The sequence below is a fragment of the Oncorhynchus keta genome, chromosome 6, assembly GCF_023373465.1.
Source record: "Oncorhynchus keta strain PuntledgeMale-10-30-2019 chromosome 6, Oket_V2, whole genome shotgun sequence".
NCBI classification, from domain to species: domain Eukaryota; kingdom Metazoa; phylum Chordata; class Actinopteri; order Salmoniformes; family Salmonidae; genus Oncorhynchus; species Oncorhynchus keta.
Window position 1 is genome coordinate 34472374 of NC_068426.1, and position 15439 is coordinate 34487812.

The 15439-nt window shown below is 44.1% G+C and overlaps 1 protein-coding gene across 1 annotated transcript in view; it reads left to right on the forward strand.

Moving 5' to 3' along the window:
* Positions 1-7317: 7317 nt before the first annotated feature.
* Positions 7318-15439, forward strand: part of LOC118385576 (multiple C2 and transmembrane domain-containing protein 1-like) — a 54724-nt gene continuing 46602 nt past the window's right edge. Inside the window, exon 1 of the mRNA XM_052521352.1 lies at positions 7318-7465. The gene's annotated coding sequence lies outside the window, so the exon portion shown is untranslated. The remainder of the gene's footprint in view (positions 7466-15439) is intronic.

A 15439-nucleotide genomic window follows, 5' to 3' on the forward strand; every position in this document is an offset into this window, starting at 1 on the left:
CAAACATTTATTGGGAACAGAAATATTTAAAGTGGATGCTATGAAATTCAATTTTACATACATACGGTATGGCCATTCCTCCCATTTTCTGTAATCTGTCACATTTAAAATACATTAGATATAATTATATAGCCTGATATACAGCACCCCCTTTTGCACTCAGAACAGACTCACAAGGTGTCGAAAGCATTCCACATGGATGCTGGCCCATGTTGACTCCAATGCGTCCCACAGTGTAAAGTTGGCTGGAAGTCCTTTGGGTGGTGGACCATTTTTTATACACATGGGAAACTGTTTAGCTTTTTGGGATAGGGGCGGCATTTTCACTTTTGGATGAATAGCGTGCCCAGAGTGAACTGCCTCCTACTCTGTCCCAGATGCTAATATATGCATATTATTATTGGTATTGGATAGAAAACACTCTGAAGTTTCTAAAACGTTTTGAATGATGTCTGTGAGTATAACAGAACTCATATGGCAGGTGAAAACCTGAGACAAATCCAACCAGGAAGTGGGAAATCTGAGGTTTGTAGTTTTTCAAAGCTTGGCCTACCAAATACACAGTGTCTATGGGGTCAAGTTGCACTTCCTAAGGCTTCCACTAGATGTCAACCATCTTTAGAAACTTATTTCAGGCTTCTGCAATAAAGGAGGGGGGAATGGGGGCTGAATGAGTCATGGGTCTGGCAGAGTGTCTCAGGCTCGTGACGTGCGGTCCCGACAGAGTTAGCTCTCGTTCCAGTGCTTTTCTACAGACAATGGAATTCTCCGGTTGGAACCTTATTGATGATTTATGTTAAAAAACAGTGCAACAGTTGTTGACACTCTCAGACCAGTACACCTGGCACCTACTACCATACGCTGTTCAAAGGCACTTAAAAATGTTGTCTTGCCCATTCATAGTTTGAATGGCACACATACACAATCCATGTCTTAATTGTCTTAAGGCAAAAAAATTATTCCTTGTCTCATCCCCTTCACCTACACTGATTGAAGTGAATTTAAAAAGTGATATCATTAAGGGATCATAGCTTTCATCTGGATTCACCTGGTCAGTCTATGTCATGAAAGAGCAGGTGTTCCTCATGTTTTGTACACTCAGTGTACATTAAATCAAATCCAATCCAATCAAATCAAATTGTATTTGTCACCAACACATGGTTAGCAGATGTTAGTGCGAGTGTAGCGAAATGCTTGTGCTTCTAGTTCCGACAATGCAGTAATAACCAACAAGTAATCTAGCTAACAATTCCAAAACTACTACCTTATAGACACGTGTAAGGGGATAAAGAATATGTACATAAAGATATATGAATGAGTGATGGTACAGAGCGGCATAGGCAAGATACAGTAGATGGTATTGAGTGCAGTATATACATATGAGATGAGTATGTAAACAAAGTGGCATAGTGGCTAGTGATACATGTATTATATAAGGATGCAGTAGATGATATAGAGTACAGTATATACGTATACATATGAGATGAATAAAGTAGGGTATGTAAACATTATATTAGGTAGCATTGTTTAAAGTGGCTAGTGATATATTTTACATCATTTCCCATCAATTCCCATTATTAAAGTGGCTGGAGTTGTTGGCAGCAGCCACTCAATGTTAGTGGTGGCTGTTTAACAGTCTGATGGCCTTGAGATAGAAGCTGTTTTTCAGTCTCTCGATCCCAGCTTTGATGCACCTGTACTGACCTCGCCTTCTGGATGATAGCAGGGTGAACAGGCAGTGGCTCGGGTGGTTGTTGTCCTTGATGACTTCAGATAAGGCCTATCTGTTAAAGGTGGTCAGGGGCAATGGTTGCATAAATCAGTGGCATAGCCAATAATTTGTTGGTGGGTGGGGGAAAGCTTGGGAGGGGGAAAGCGACTAACTTCCAGATATTTTACAGTTTTTGCCGGGGGGCAAAGAGAAAAATGTGCCGTTTATAGCTAATCTCATGTTATATTTACACTTTTTGCCATGATGCTGACAGAAAATGTTACGGTTTTAAAGTACATTTCCTGCAATTCTACATATTCTACCATGGGCAGAGAGATAAATGTGCAGTTTTACATTTACATTTAAGTCATTTAGCAGCCGCTCTTATCCAGAGCGACTTACAAATTGGTGCATTCACCTTATGACATCCAGTGGAACAGCCACTTTACAATAGTGCATCTAAATCTTTTTAGGGGGGGGGGGGTGAGAAGGATTACTTACCCTATCCTAGGTATTCCTTGAAGAGGTGGGGTTTCAGGTGTCTCCGGAAGGTGGTGATTGACTCCGCTGTCCTGGCATCGTGAGGGAGTTTGTTCCACCATTGGGGGGCCAGAGCAGCGAACAGTTTTGACTGGGATGAGCGGGAACTGTACTTCCTCAGTGGTAGGGAGGCGAGCAGGCCAGAGGTGGATGAACGCAGTGCCCTTGTTTGGGTGTAGGGCCTGATCAGAGCCTGGAGGTACTGAGGTGCCGTTCCCCTCACAGCTCCGTAGGCAAGCACCATGGTCTTGTAGCGGATGCGAGCTTCAACTGGAAGCCAGTGGAGAGAGCGGAGGAGCGGGGTGACGTGAGAGAACTTGGGAAGGTTGAACACCAGACGGGCTGCGGCGTTCTGGATGAGTTGTAGGGGTTTAATGGCACAGGCAGGAGCCCAGCCAACAGCGAGTTGCAGTAATCAAGACGGGAGATGACAAGTGCCTGGATTAGGACCTGCGCCGCTTCCTGTGTGAGGCAGGGTCGTACTCTGCGGATGTTGTAGAGCATGAACCTACAGGAACGGGACACCGCCTTGATGTTAGTTGAGAACGACAGGGTGTTGTCCAGGATCACGCCAAGGTTCTTAGCGCTCTGGGAGGAGGACACAATGGAGTTGTCAACCGTGATGGCGAGATCATGGAACGGGCAGTCCTTCCCCGGGAGGAAGAGGAGCTCCGTCTTGCTGAGGTTCAGCTTGAGGTGGTGATCCGTCATCCACACTGATATGTCTGCCAGACATGCAGAGATGCGATTCGCCACCTGGTCATCAGAAGGGGGAAAGGAGAAGATTAATTGTGTGTCGTCTGCATAGCAATGATAGGAGAGACCATGTGAGGTTATGACAGAGCCAAGTGACTTGGTGTATAGCGAGAATAAGAGAGGGCCTAGAACAGAGCCCTGGGGGACACCAGTGGTGAGAGCGCGTGGTGAGGAGACAGATTCTCGCCACGCCACCTGGTAGGAGCGACCTGTCAGGTAGGACGCAATCCAAGCGTGGGCCGCGCCGGAGATGCCCAACTCGGAGAGGGTGGAGAGGAGGATCTGATGGTTCACAGTATCGAAGGCAGCCGATAGGTCTAGAAGGATGAGAACAGAGGAGAGAGAGTTAGCTTTAGCAGTGCGGAGCGCCTCCGTGATACAGAGAAGAGCAGTCTCAGTTGAATGACTAGTCTTGAAACCTGACTGATTTGGATCAAGAAGGTCATTCTGAGAGAGATAGCGGTAGAGCTGGCCAAGGACGGCACGCTCAAGAGTTTTGGAGAGAAAAGAGAGAAGGGATACTGGTCTGTAGTTGATGACATCGGAGGGATCGAGTGTAGGTTTTTTCAGAAGGGGTGCAACTCTCGCTCTCTTGAAGACGGAAGGGACGTAGCCAGCAGTCAGGGATGAGTTGATGAGCGAGGTGAGGTAAGGGAGAAGGTCTCCGGAAATGGTCTGGAGAAGAGAGGAGGGGATAGGGTCAAGCGGGCAGGTTGTTGGGCGGCCGGCCGTCACAAGACGCGAGATTTCATCTGGAGAGAGAGGGGAGAAAGAGGTCAGAGCGTAGGGTAGGGCAGTGTGAGCAGAACCAGCGGTGTCGTTTGACTTAGCAAACGAGGATCGGATGTCGTCGACCTTCTTTTCAAAATGGTTGACGAAGTCATCTGCAGAGAGGGAGGAGGGGGATTCAGGAGGGAGGAGAAGGTGGCAAAGAGCTTCCTAGGGTTAGAGGCAGATGCTTGGAATTTAGAATGGTAGAAAGTGGCTTTAGCAGCAGAGACAGAGGAGGAAAATGTAGAGAGGAGGGAGTGAAAGGATGCCAGGTCCGCAGGGAGGCGAGTTTTCCTCCATTTCCGCTCGGCTGCCCGGAGCCCTGTTCTGTGAGCTCGCAATGAGTCGTCGAGCCACGGAGGCGGGAGGGAGGACCGAGCCGGCCTGGAGGATAGGGGACATAGAGAGTCAAAGGATGCAGAAAGGGAGGAGAGGAGGGTTGAGGAGGCAGAATCAGGAGATAGGTTGGAGAAGGTTTGAGCAGAGGGAAGAGATGATAGGATGGAAGAGGAGAGAGTAGCGGGGGAGAGAGAGCGAAGGTTGGGACGGCGCGATACCATCCGAGTAGGGGCAGCGTGGGAAGTGTTGGATGAGAGCGAGAGGGAAAAGGATACAAGGTAGTGGTCGGAGACTTGGAGGGGAGTTGCAATGAGGTTAGTGGAAGAACAGCATCTAGTAAAGATGAGGTCAAGCGTATTGCCTGCCTTGTGAGTAGGGGGAAGGTGAGAGGGTGAGGTCAAAGAGGAGAGGAGTGGAAAGAAGGAGGCAGAGAGGAATGAGTCAAAGGTAGACGTGGGGAGGTTAAAGTCGCCCAGAACTGTGAGAGGTGAGCCGTCCTCAGGAAAGAAGCTTATCAAGGCATCAAGCTCATTGATGAACTCTCCAAGGGAACCTGGAGGGCGATAAATGATAAGGATGTTAAGCTTGAAAGGGCTGGTAACTGTGACAGCATGGAATTCAAAGGAGGCGATAGACAGATGGGTAAGGGGAGAAAGAGAGAAAGACCACTTGGGAGAGATGAGGATCCCGGTGCCACCACCCCGCTGACCAGAAGCTCTCGGGGTGTGCGAGAACACGTGGGCGGACGAGAGAGCAGTAGGAGTAGCAGTGTTATCTGTGGTGATCCATGTTTCCGTCAGTGCCAAGAAGTCGAGGGACTGGAGGGAGGCATAGGCTGAGATGAACTCTGCCTTGTTGGCCGCAGATCGGCAGTTCCAGAGGCTACCGGAGACCTGGAACTCCACGTGGGTCGTACGCGCTGGGACCACCAGATTAGGGTGCCCGCGGCCACGCGGTGTGGAGCGTTTGTATGGTCTGTGCAGAGAGGAGAGAACAGGGATAGACAGACACATAGTTGACAGGCTACAGAAGAGGCTACGCTAATGCAAGGAGATTGGAATGACAAGTGGACTACACGTCTCGAATGTTCAGAAAGTTAAGCTTACGTAGCAAGAATCTTATTGACTAAAATGATTAAAATGATACAGTACTGCTGAAGTAGGCTAGCTGGCAGTAGCTGCGTTGTTGACACTACACTAATCAAGTCGTTCCGTTGAGTGTAATAGTTTCTACAGTGCTACTATTCGGGGGCTAGCTGGCTAGCTAGCAGTGTTGTTTACGTTACGTTGCGTTAAAAGAACGACAATAGCTGGCTAGCTAACCTAGAAAATCGCTCTAGACTACACAATTATCTTTGAAACAAAGACGGCTATGTAGCTAGCTACGATCAAACAAATCAAACCGTTGTACTGTAATGAAATGAAATGAAATGTGATACTACCTGTGACTGCGACCGGGTTGTTGAATTCGATTCAGTAGACGTTGGCTAGCTGTTAGCTGTTAGCTGTTGGCTAGCTAGCAGAGTCTCCAGCGGAGCGAAGTGCGATGCGACCGCTCGCTCCAACCCGGAAGTTTTAATGGTCATCGCATCCTTGTGCTTGTCTCCATTCCCCTCCAGGTGTCCCTCATCCACCCCATTATCCCCTGGGTACTTATACCTGTGTTCCCTGTTTGTCTGTTGCCAGTTCGTCTTGTTTGTCATGTCAACCAACGTTTTGTCTCAGATTCTGCTTTCCCCCAGTCTCTCGTTTTCTCACCCTCCTAGTTTTGACCCTTGCCTTGGACCCTTTTGACCCTTTGCCCCACTACTCTGGATTATCGACCTCTGCCTGTCTTGACCTGCCCCTGTTGCTGTGATAAACATTGTTACTTCAACACAGTCTGCATTTTGGTCTTACCTGAAACGTGATAACTGAGAGAAAATGATGCATTTTTAATGTTAATTAAAGGTCAAATATAGGTGTGTTGACTGTGATAAAGGCACTGTACAATGAACTCTCTTATTTTCTAAATGAATAAATGAAATAGGCAGAGGCATGGTGCAAATAGCCACAGAAGCACAGTGACATATGCCTCAACGCAGTCATATTCATGGTTTATTGGGTGTCAGTTAATTATTTTTTTGGCAAACCATCCAGTGAGAGTGAATGTCATTCCATGTCATCTGTTCTGTTATATTTAGTAAAATCTGACTAACCGAGTGCACTGCTTGCAATGATTTATATCTGGGGGTTTTTGCATGTGTATGTAAAAAGACAAATAATGTCACATTTGGAACACTGACATTTAATTAAAGAGCATTTTATTTTTGGTGGGTGGCCCTGGGCCCAACCAGCCCCACCCATGCCGACACCCCTGGATTAAATAGGTCTATTTAACCAGCTTGGTATACATTAATTAACAGTATGTCTAGTTTGATAGTAGGCTACTCACATTATGTAATATTAATTTGATCATTTATTATGCACAGGCCTATTCGTTTGTAGTCTACCTGGTGTACAGACAGGAATCTTTTGGCACCCTGCGGGCTGTTGAATATGCTTGTTTTGAAACATCTGGGCAAAATGCAAACACCCCCTTTGCAGAGTCGCCTACCATTCACGGCAAATCAGCGTACTTCCGCGTAAAGCAATTAGGCTACTATCACTCACTCCATTGGTCTACCCTACAGAGTTCATCGAAGCAACGTTGCGGTGTATTCAAAGGAGAAACTGCGTAATGCGCAATAGCTGCTGGTTCTCCAGTGCGCCTTGTCAGTCCATCATGCTGTGACACTTATCGTTTCGAAAGCAGCAGCGCACCACACAGAGAGAGAACGAGCAGGAGAGAATGGAAAGAAGTGAAGAGAACGACGATGAAGCCTCCTCGTCCTCGTCCCAGCAAAACACAATGTGGAAACAATTTCAAGCGAGAGCCAAACCAATCCTTAGCCCCAAACTCAGCGCCAGAAACCCAGATGAGAAAAAGGAGAAGGGATCATTGTGGATGTTTCGGAAGAAGAAAAAACACCCTGTTTTGGATCGGGTGATCTCCTCCTCACAGCCCGACCTATTCTCTGAACCGGTGGGTTTGGACTTACAGGAGTCGCCCCTCTGCGGCAAAGTGGACCCGAGCACCAGCCACAGCTCCAGACAGGCGGGCGAAGAGCCGATGCAGCCCGACACACAGAGAGTCGTTGGCGGCTCGGGAATCCCGAAGCCCACGCTAGTACAGCTGGTGCAATCCCACCACAAGAGCTCCTCGCTGGGGTCCTCGTGCCTGGAGAGGCTGGTTGCGGACCCTTCAGCGAGTGGCAGTGACAGCGATGTAGGAGAGAAGGAGGCACAACTGGATAAAGCTGACCTGCAGGTAAGGATCAATGAAACAAAGATACCGCTATAGCCTATCTCTATTAGCCCTACATGAGTAATATCTTTGCAGCATGTACATGGAGCCTATAGATATAATGTGGGCTATAGTAGCAATATTGGAGCTACAGGCTATTCCGACGTGTACTGTACCACCCCGTTACAATATATTGTAGCTCTTTTGTAGCCTTTATTTAGGGTTCTAGGCTATCCATCATTTCCATTGAAGCTGCTAAAATAAACTACCATGCTGGTGTAAAACAGCACCCGCATCATCAAAGGAAGTTACCTTTAGCTAACAACCACAGACAACAGTACCTTGGGATGCTCGACAAAACAAATGTGAACAGTTTAATTTGTTTAACAGGTCATTTGGGTTAAGTAAACAACCATTGCATAACAATACCTGCAGGACAGGTTGAGCTGATGGTCATATGGTTCACCTTTTAGTTGTGTGTGTGTGTGTGTGTGTGTGTGTGTGTGTGTGCGTGTGCGTGTGCGTGTGTGTGTGTGTGTGTGTGTGTGTGTGTGTGTGTGTGTGTGTGTGTGTGTGTGTGTGTGTGTGTGTGTGAGAGCGTGCAGACATGATGTGTGTTCTCCAGCTAAGACAGCAGCTGCAGCCTGACCAGACCTGTTGACTACAGGTTACAGTTGTGTGTCTTTACACACTGACAAGACAAATGATATTTCATCAAATAAGAAAAACACAAAACCTGGGTTTTGGGAAGGGAGGGGGTAATATTTGTGTATATATAGTTAGTTAAAGATCTCCAACAAATTGGTGCCCAAATGGGTCTGAGATAAGACAATGTAATACTGTAGTGTTTCTGAAAAGGATCATGTGTGTGTGTTTGCTGTGTGGGGAGGGGAGGGGAGTAGGAGAAATGCATGATCTAAGAGTATGGAGCCAGATAGCTGCCAAAAGGTTGAACGTGCTCATCGTTAGGATCGCAAGAACAGCCATGTGTGAAACATGAAACGTAAACGTGAAAATTCATCTGTGAACAAACAAACACCATGTTACGATTATGGTCCAAAAAAATGTAGGCTTGAACTAATCTTGTGTTGCAATTCTGACAATTCAGAGTTTTGTCCGTTTCATCTTACCAACAAAAACAACCTACACCAAACAGCCTGTGCGGAGTGCTACGCGAACAAGCATAGCACAGAATAAAAAAAACGGAAGTCAGGGAAACCGGAAAGAGGTATCCTGCGCATTTTCAAGTTAGAAGTCTCCATTCTCTACTACTCAGTTGAGTTGACTTCACATTCAGGCAGCTAATGGAATGGATACAGCTGTACCACTAGCTGTATTATGACTACAACAGTGAAGTTTCAGTCCAATAGGTCTACAGCATGGGCATATATCTGGGTGACGTGGACTTCCCCATGCATGCACCTTATCAAAATATGACTAATTCAATATTGCACCATCCCATTCTCTTGGCTCTGTCTCCAATCATAACCAGTAGTATCTACCAGGAATAATGAATCATAACCAGTAGTATCTACCAGGAATAATGAATCATAACCAGTAGTATCTACCAGGAATAATGAATCATAAGCAGTAGTATCTACCAGGAATAATGAATCATAACCAGTAGTATCTACCAGGAATAATGAATCATAACCAGTAGTATCTACCAGGAATAATGAATCATAACCAGTAGTATCTACCAGGAATAATGAATCATAACCAGTAGTATCTACCAGGAATAATGAATCATAAGCAGTAGTATCTACCAGGAATAATGAATCATAAGCAGTAGTATTTACCAGGAATAATGAATCATAACCAGTAGTATCTACCAGGAATAATGAATCATAACCAGTAGTATCTACCAGGAATAATGAATCATAACCAGTAGTATCTACCAGAAATAATGAATCATAACCAGTAGTATCTCCCAGGAATAATGAATCATAAGCAGTAGTATCTACCAGGAATAATGAATCATAACCAGCAGTATCTACCAGGAATAATGAATCATAAGCAGTAGTATCTACCAGGAATAATGAATCATAAGCAGTAGTATCTACCAGGAATAATGAATCATAACCAGTAGTATCTACCAGGAATAATGAATCATAACCAGTAGTATCTACCAGGAATAATGAATCATAAGCAGTAGTATCTACCAGGAATAATGAATCATAACCAGTAGTATCTACCAGGAATAATGAATCATAACCAGTAGTATCTACCAGGAATAATGAATCATAACCAGTAGTATCTACCAGGAATAATGTAATCATAAGCAGTAGTATCTACCAGGAATAATGAATCATAACCAGTAGTATCTACCAGGAATAATGAATCAAGCAGTAACCAGAATCATAACCAGCAGTATCTACCAGGAATAATGAATCATAAGCAGTAGTATCTACCAGGAATAATGAATCATAACCAGTAGAATAATTAATCATAAATCTACCAGGGGAATAACCAGTAGAATCTACCAGGAATAATGAATCATAACCAGTAGTATCTACCAGGAATAATGAATAATAACCAGTAGTATCTACCAGGAATAATGAATCATAACCAGTAGAATCTACCAGGAATAATGAATCATAACCAATAGTATCCACCGGGAATAATGAAACATAACCAGTAGTATCTACCAGGAATAATGAATCATAAGCAGTAGAATCTACCAGGGATAATGAATCATAACCAGTAGAATCTACCAGGAATAATGAATCATAATCAGTAGTATCTACCAGGAATAATGAATAATAACCAGTAGTATCTACCAGGAATAATGAATCATAACCAGTAGTATCTACCAGGAATAATGAATAATAACCAGTAGTATCTACCAGGAATAATGAAACATAGAATAATACTACATGTTTGGGGAATCTGAATTATGTATGAACGCTCTTGGCCACTCAAAATGTTTTAATATAGAATATTTAGATATGTATTTCATCACTCAAAATCTTGCCAAAGCATATTTTGTAGGCAGGGTTAATATGATTAAAAAAATTCTGAACATATTAACTTTGAAACGAACGAGGTAGATGTTAAACCAGGGGTGTCAAAGTCAAATGGACGGAGGGCCAAATAAAAAATTTAGCTACAAGCCGAGGGCCGGACTGTTCGAATGTTCATTGAAAATTTTTTAAATGACGCATATAGTCTAGTGAACCTAATTGAACCTACTGAAAACCTAACAAATATATTCCAATATGATCAGATAAATAAAGCAATATTTTCTTATGGCTCTGTCAGTAATCTTTAATTTTCAACAGACACAAAAGACAAATTTCCTTTATATAAAAATCCCCATAACATGAACATTAAATGAAAGAAACCGGTATTCAAGGCACCATCAGTAGCCTATATTTTCTATTTTAGCAAAAGTGGGCTAAATTTACTTCAAAGAAAAAAACAATAATAGCAATTTTCTATCATCCACTCAACTGAAATATTTTTAAAATATAATTGGATTGAAATACAATAAAATAAAGTGCAAAAATCTATTAATCAAAAACAACACTTTGTTTAAGGAGAAGTAACATGCAGTGAAAACAAATATTAAACTTTAACTTTTAAACTTGAACTGAGTAAAACTCTAAATATGTGATTGCACAGTAATGTTCACTTGTTTGAGGTTGAGGGTGATACTTGGTGGTGTCCCATCTTTTCCACAAGTTCATCAACCAGTAAGGCTCTGAGCTGAGGAAATCCTCAGAATTGAGTGGAGGTGTTCAGCAGTAAGTCGACTTCTGTGTGATGTTTTGTTCAAGTTCATCAAAGAAAACAGTTGTTCACACAGGTATGTGCTGCCAAACATAGACAACGTTTGAGCAGCCTGGATGCGCAGCTGGGGCATTGTGGGGGAGGAAACGGGCGAACTCCGCAGCACCCACTGCCGCATATTTTGCCCTCAGTGCATCATTGCATTGGAGGTCAATCAACTCCATTTGGAGGTTTGGTGGTGAGCTTTCACGTCAACAGCAAATGGGTTACCGAGCAGTTCCAACCTGCTTTTTTGTGCTTCAAAGTCAGCAAATCGGCGTCGAAAGTCAGCGGCAAGCATACCTATTTTATCAGCCAACTGTGCGCTCGGAACGCACTGGTAGAGAGCTTCTCTTTCATGGTCTGGCAGCTGGGAAAGTGGCTCAAATTTTCTTTCCGCATCTGATTCGTCTCCCACAGAGTCAGTTTGGTTTTAAATGCCTTCACTGTACTGTACATATCAGAGATGACACGATCCCGACCCTGCAGCTGCAAGTTCATTGCATTCAGATGACTCGTAATGTCACACAGAAAAGCCATTTCACACAGAAACATTTCGTCTCGGAGTTGTGTTGTGTCTTTCCCTTTGCTGTCCAAGAACAGACAAATCTCCTCACGAAGCTCGAAACATCTTTGAAGCACCTTTCCCTGGCTTAGCCATCGCACCTCTGTGTGATAAGGCAAATCACCATGCTCCGTTTCTAACTCCGTCAGAAATGCCTTGAACTGGCGGTGATTCAAACCTTTGGCTCTGATAAAGTTAACTGTGCGCGTGATGATGCTCATTACATGCTCCATTTTCAAGGCTTTACCGCACAACGCTTCCTGGTGTATGATACAATGATAAGCTGTCAGCTCACCTGTCGCGTTTTCCTCTTGCATCTTTTCCCGTATCTTCGCCACCAGTCCGCTCCTGTGTCCACACATCGCAGGTGCTCCGTCGGTTGTCAAACCCACGAGTTTTTCCCAAGGCAGCTCCATCTCATTTACACATCTTGACACCTCTTCATACAAATCATGCCCGTAGTTGTGCCATGCATAGGACGTAAAGCCAAAAACTCCTCTGTCACGCTTAGGCTGGAGTCCACTCCGCGGATGAAAATTGACAACTGGGCAATGTCAGAAATGTCGGTGCTCTCATCCACAGCCAAGGAATATGCAATGAAATCTTTTCCCTTTTTCACAAGCTGCTCTTTTAGATTGATGGACAACTGGTCTACTCTCTCGGCAATGGTGTTTCTGCTCAGACTCACATTTAAAAGAGTTGCCTTTTTTCTGGGCAAACTTCGTCACAAACTTTAATCATGCAGTTTTTGATGAAATCCCCCTCCGTAAATGGCCGGGCTGATTTAGCGATCTCTTCTGCCAAAATAAAACTGGCCTTGACAGCAGCCTGGCCTTGTGATTTGGCTTTTTGAACAGAGCCTGTCGAGATTTGAGGCCTCGTTTTAATTCCTCTGCCTTTTGTAGCCTTTGTTCCATGTCCATATTCTTGTTTTTGTCCGCGTGTTTCGTTTCATAATGTCGTCTCAGATTATACTCTTTCAATACCGCCACACTTTCTCCACACAGAAGACACACAGGTTTTCCAGCTACCTCCGTGAACAAATACTCCGACTCCCACCTTGTTTGAAACCCCGGTTCTCAGTGTCCACCTTCCGTTTTGCCATTTTTGATGGGTATCTGAAAGTTAATTTTACTGTGATGCTGACAACTGCTGTGCCAATAAATATTGAAATGAAGCAGCCTACTGCTCGGTGCGTCACCGTTGCATTGTGGGAAATGTAGTATTGGTGCGTGTAAAAGATCTGCGGGCTGCCGGCTTGCTGCGGTCTGCGGGCCGGTTCTAATAATAAATCAAGATCATCCCAGGGGCCGTAAAAAACCTTCTCGCGGGCCGGATGTGGCCCGCGGGCCTTGACTCTGACATATGTGTGTTAAACGTAGGCTAAGTCTGACATTAGGTAGTCTCCATATAGGCTATTCCCTCCATCGCAACACTTTTTATTATAGGCCTCCAATTAAAGAGAGAACCTAGCTCACAGGCCTCTAAGTATAGCCTCTAAATACATTTTAAACAAAATAGTTGACGAAGCACATGCAGTGGCTGATGGGAAAAACAGATCTGGCAATAAGAATAGGCTGTAGATGGTCTTGACCATTTGGGACCCCTTGGCTATTTCACTCAGGACAGGTTATAGCCAAGACTTAAATCAATATTTTGTTTTGTCTCATTTATTGATATGGATATAGCCTCTGCGTGATGGGGTTGTGCAACGCGAATGGCTATAACAAGCCTCCATACAGAGTGGAATTAGCAAATACAGCAGTCAGAATGCCTGATATAAGACCTACAGTCCGAGCTCCCAAATCCTGGAAGGAGTGTGATTCATTAGGTTACATGATCACCACAGTAGCCCCACGCGGCTATAAAATATATGGCCATTAAATAACACAACAGCATAGCATACTTAGATAGTGGAATAGGCCTAGCATAAATCACATTTACTTTCTTTGTTTTTCGGCTCAGGCGGTTATTCTAGACAAGGCTCTTCTGTGTCTTTATAGTATCATTCCCACACAATTAATTTGCTGAAGCCCCAAGCCTATACTACATAATCCACTGGTATCGAATGCAGTTACGCCAAATGTCGTTATCGAATGCAGTTCTTAAACAAGCTCTAGACTTTATTTTGGAAATGAAACCGGAAGCTTCAAAGCAACTCTAACGTCTGGGCTTGATTGACTAGCTAACTTCGACTAGCTATGTCCTTCAGCAGATGGCAAAGTTTGTACGTATAAAAAAAAAACATCTGTAACTAGGTAAAGGGAGACATAAAGTAAGAATTCATTGAATTCATAATCCTAACATAGGGTTTGTTCGTTTACATCAGAAAGGCATAGGGAAGTTCAGAAGATCACGAGGCAATCATTTTGTATGATACTTCTGTGTAGGAAAGTACATCACCATCTTTTCCCCCAGTCTGATTTAGTGCCTGGTCTTGTCCACCCATTGTCAACCCTGGCTTGTGGGCATAGTAGAGTGAAACAGTACATACAGTTGAAGTCGGAAGTTTTACATACACCTTAGCCAAATACATTTCAAGTCAGACATTTAATGCTAGTAAAAAGTCCCTGTCTTAGGTCAGTTAGGATCACCACTTTATTTTAAGAATGTGAAATGTCAGAATAATAGTAGAGAGTGATTTATTTCAGCTTTTATTTTCTTTCATCACATTTCCAATGGGACAGAAGTTTACATACCCTCAGTTAGTATTTGGTAGCATTGCCTTTAAATTGTTTAACTTGGGTCAAATGTTTTGGGTAGCCTTCCACAAGCTTCCCACAATAACTTGGGTGAATTTTGGCCCATTCCTCCTGACAGAGCTGGTGTAACTGAGTCAGGTTTGTAGGCCTCCTTGCTCGCACACGCTTTTTCAGTTCTGCCCCAAAAAAGTCTTTAGGATTGAGGTTAGGGCTTTGTGATGGCCACTCCAATACCTTGACTTTGTTGTCCTTAAGCCATTTTGCAACAACTTTGGAAGTATGCTTGGGGTCGTTGTGCCTTTGGAAGACACATTTGCAACCAAGCTTTAACTTCCTGACTGATGGGTTGAGATGTTGTTTCAATATATCCACATAATTCCCCCTCCTCATGATGTCATCTATTTTGCGTAGTGCACCAGTTCCTGCTGCAGCAAAGCAACCCCACAACATAATGCTGCCACCCGCGTGCTTCATGGTTGGGATGGTGTTCTTCGTCTTGCAAGCTGCCCCCTTTTTCCTCCACACATAACGATGGTCATTATGGCCAAACAGTTCCATCTTTGTTTCATAAGACCAGAGGACATTTCTCCAAAAACTACGATCTTTGTCCCCATGTGCAGTTGCCACCCATCGTCTGGCTTTTTGATGGCAGTTTTTGAGCAGTGGCTTCTTCCTTGCTGAGCGGCCTTTCAGATTATGTCTATATAGGACTCTTTTTTTACTGTGGATATAGATACTTTTGTACCTGTTTTCTCCAGCATCTTCACAAGGTCCTTTGCTGTTGTTCTAGGATTGATTTGCACTTTTCGCACCAAAGTACGTGCATCTCTAGGAGACAGAATACATCTCGTTCCTGAGCGGTATGATGGCTGCGTGGTCCCATGGTGTTTATACTTGCGTACTGTTGTTTGTACAGATGAACGTGGTACCTTCAGGTGTTTGGAAATTGCTCCCAAGGAT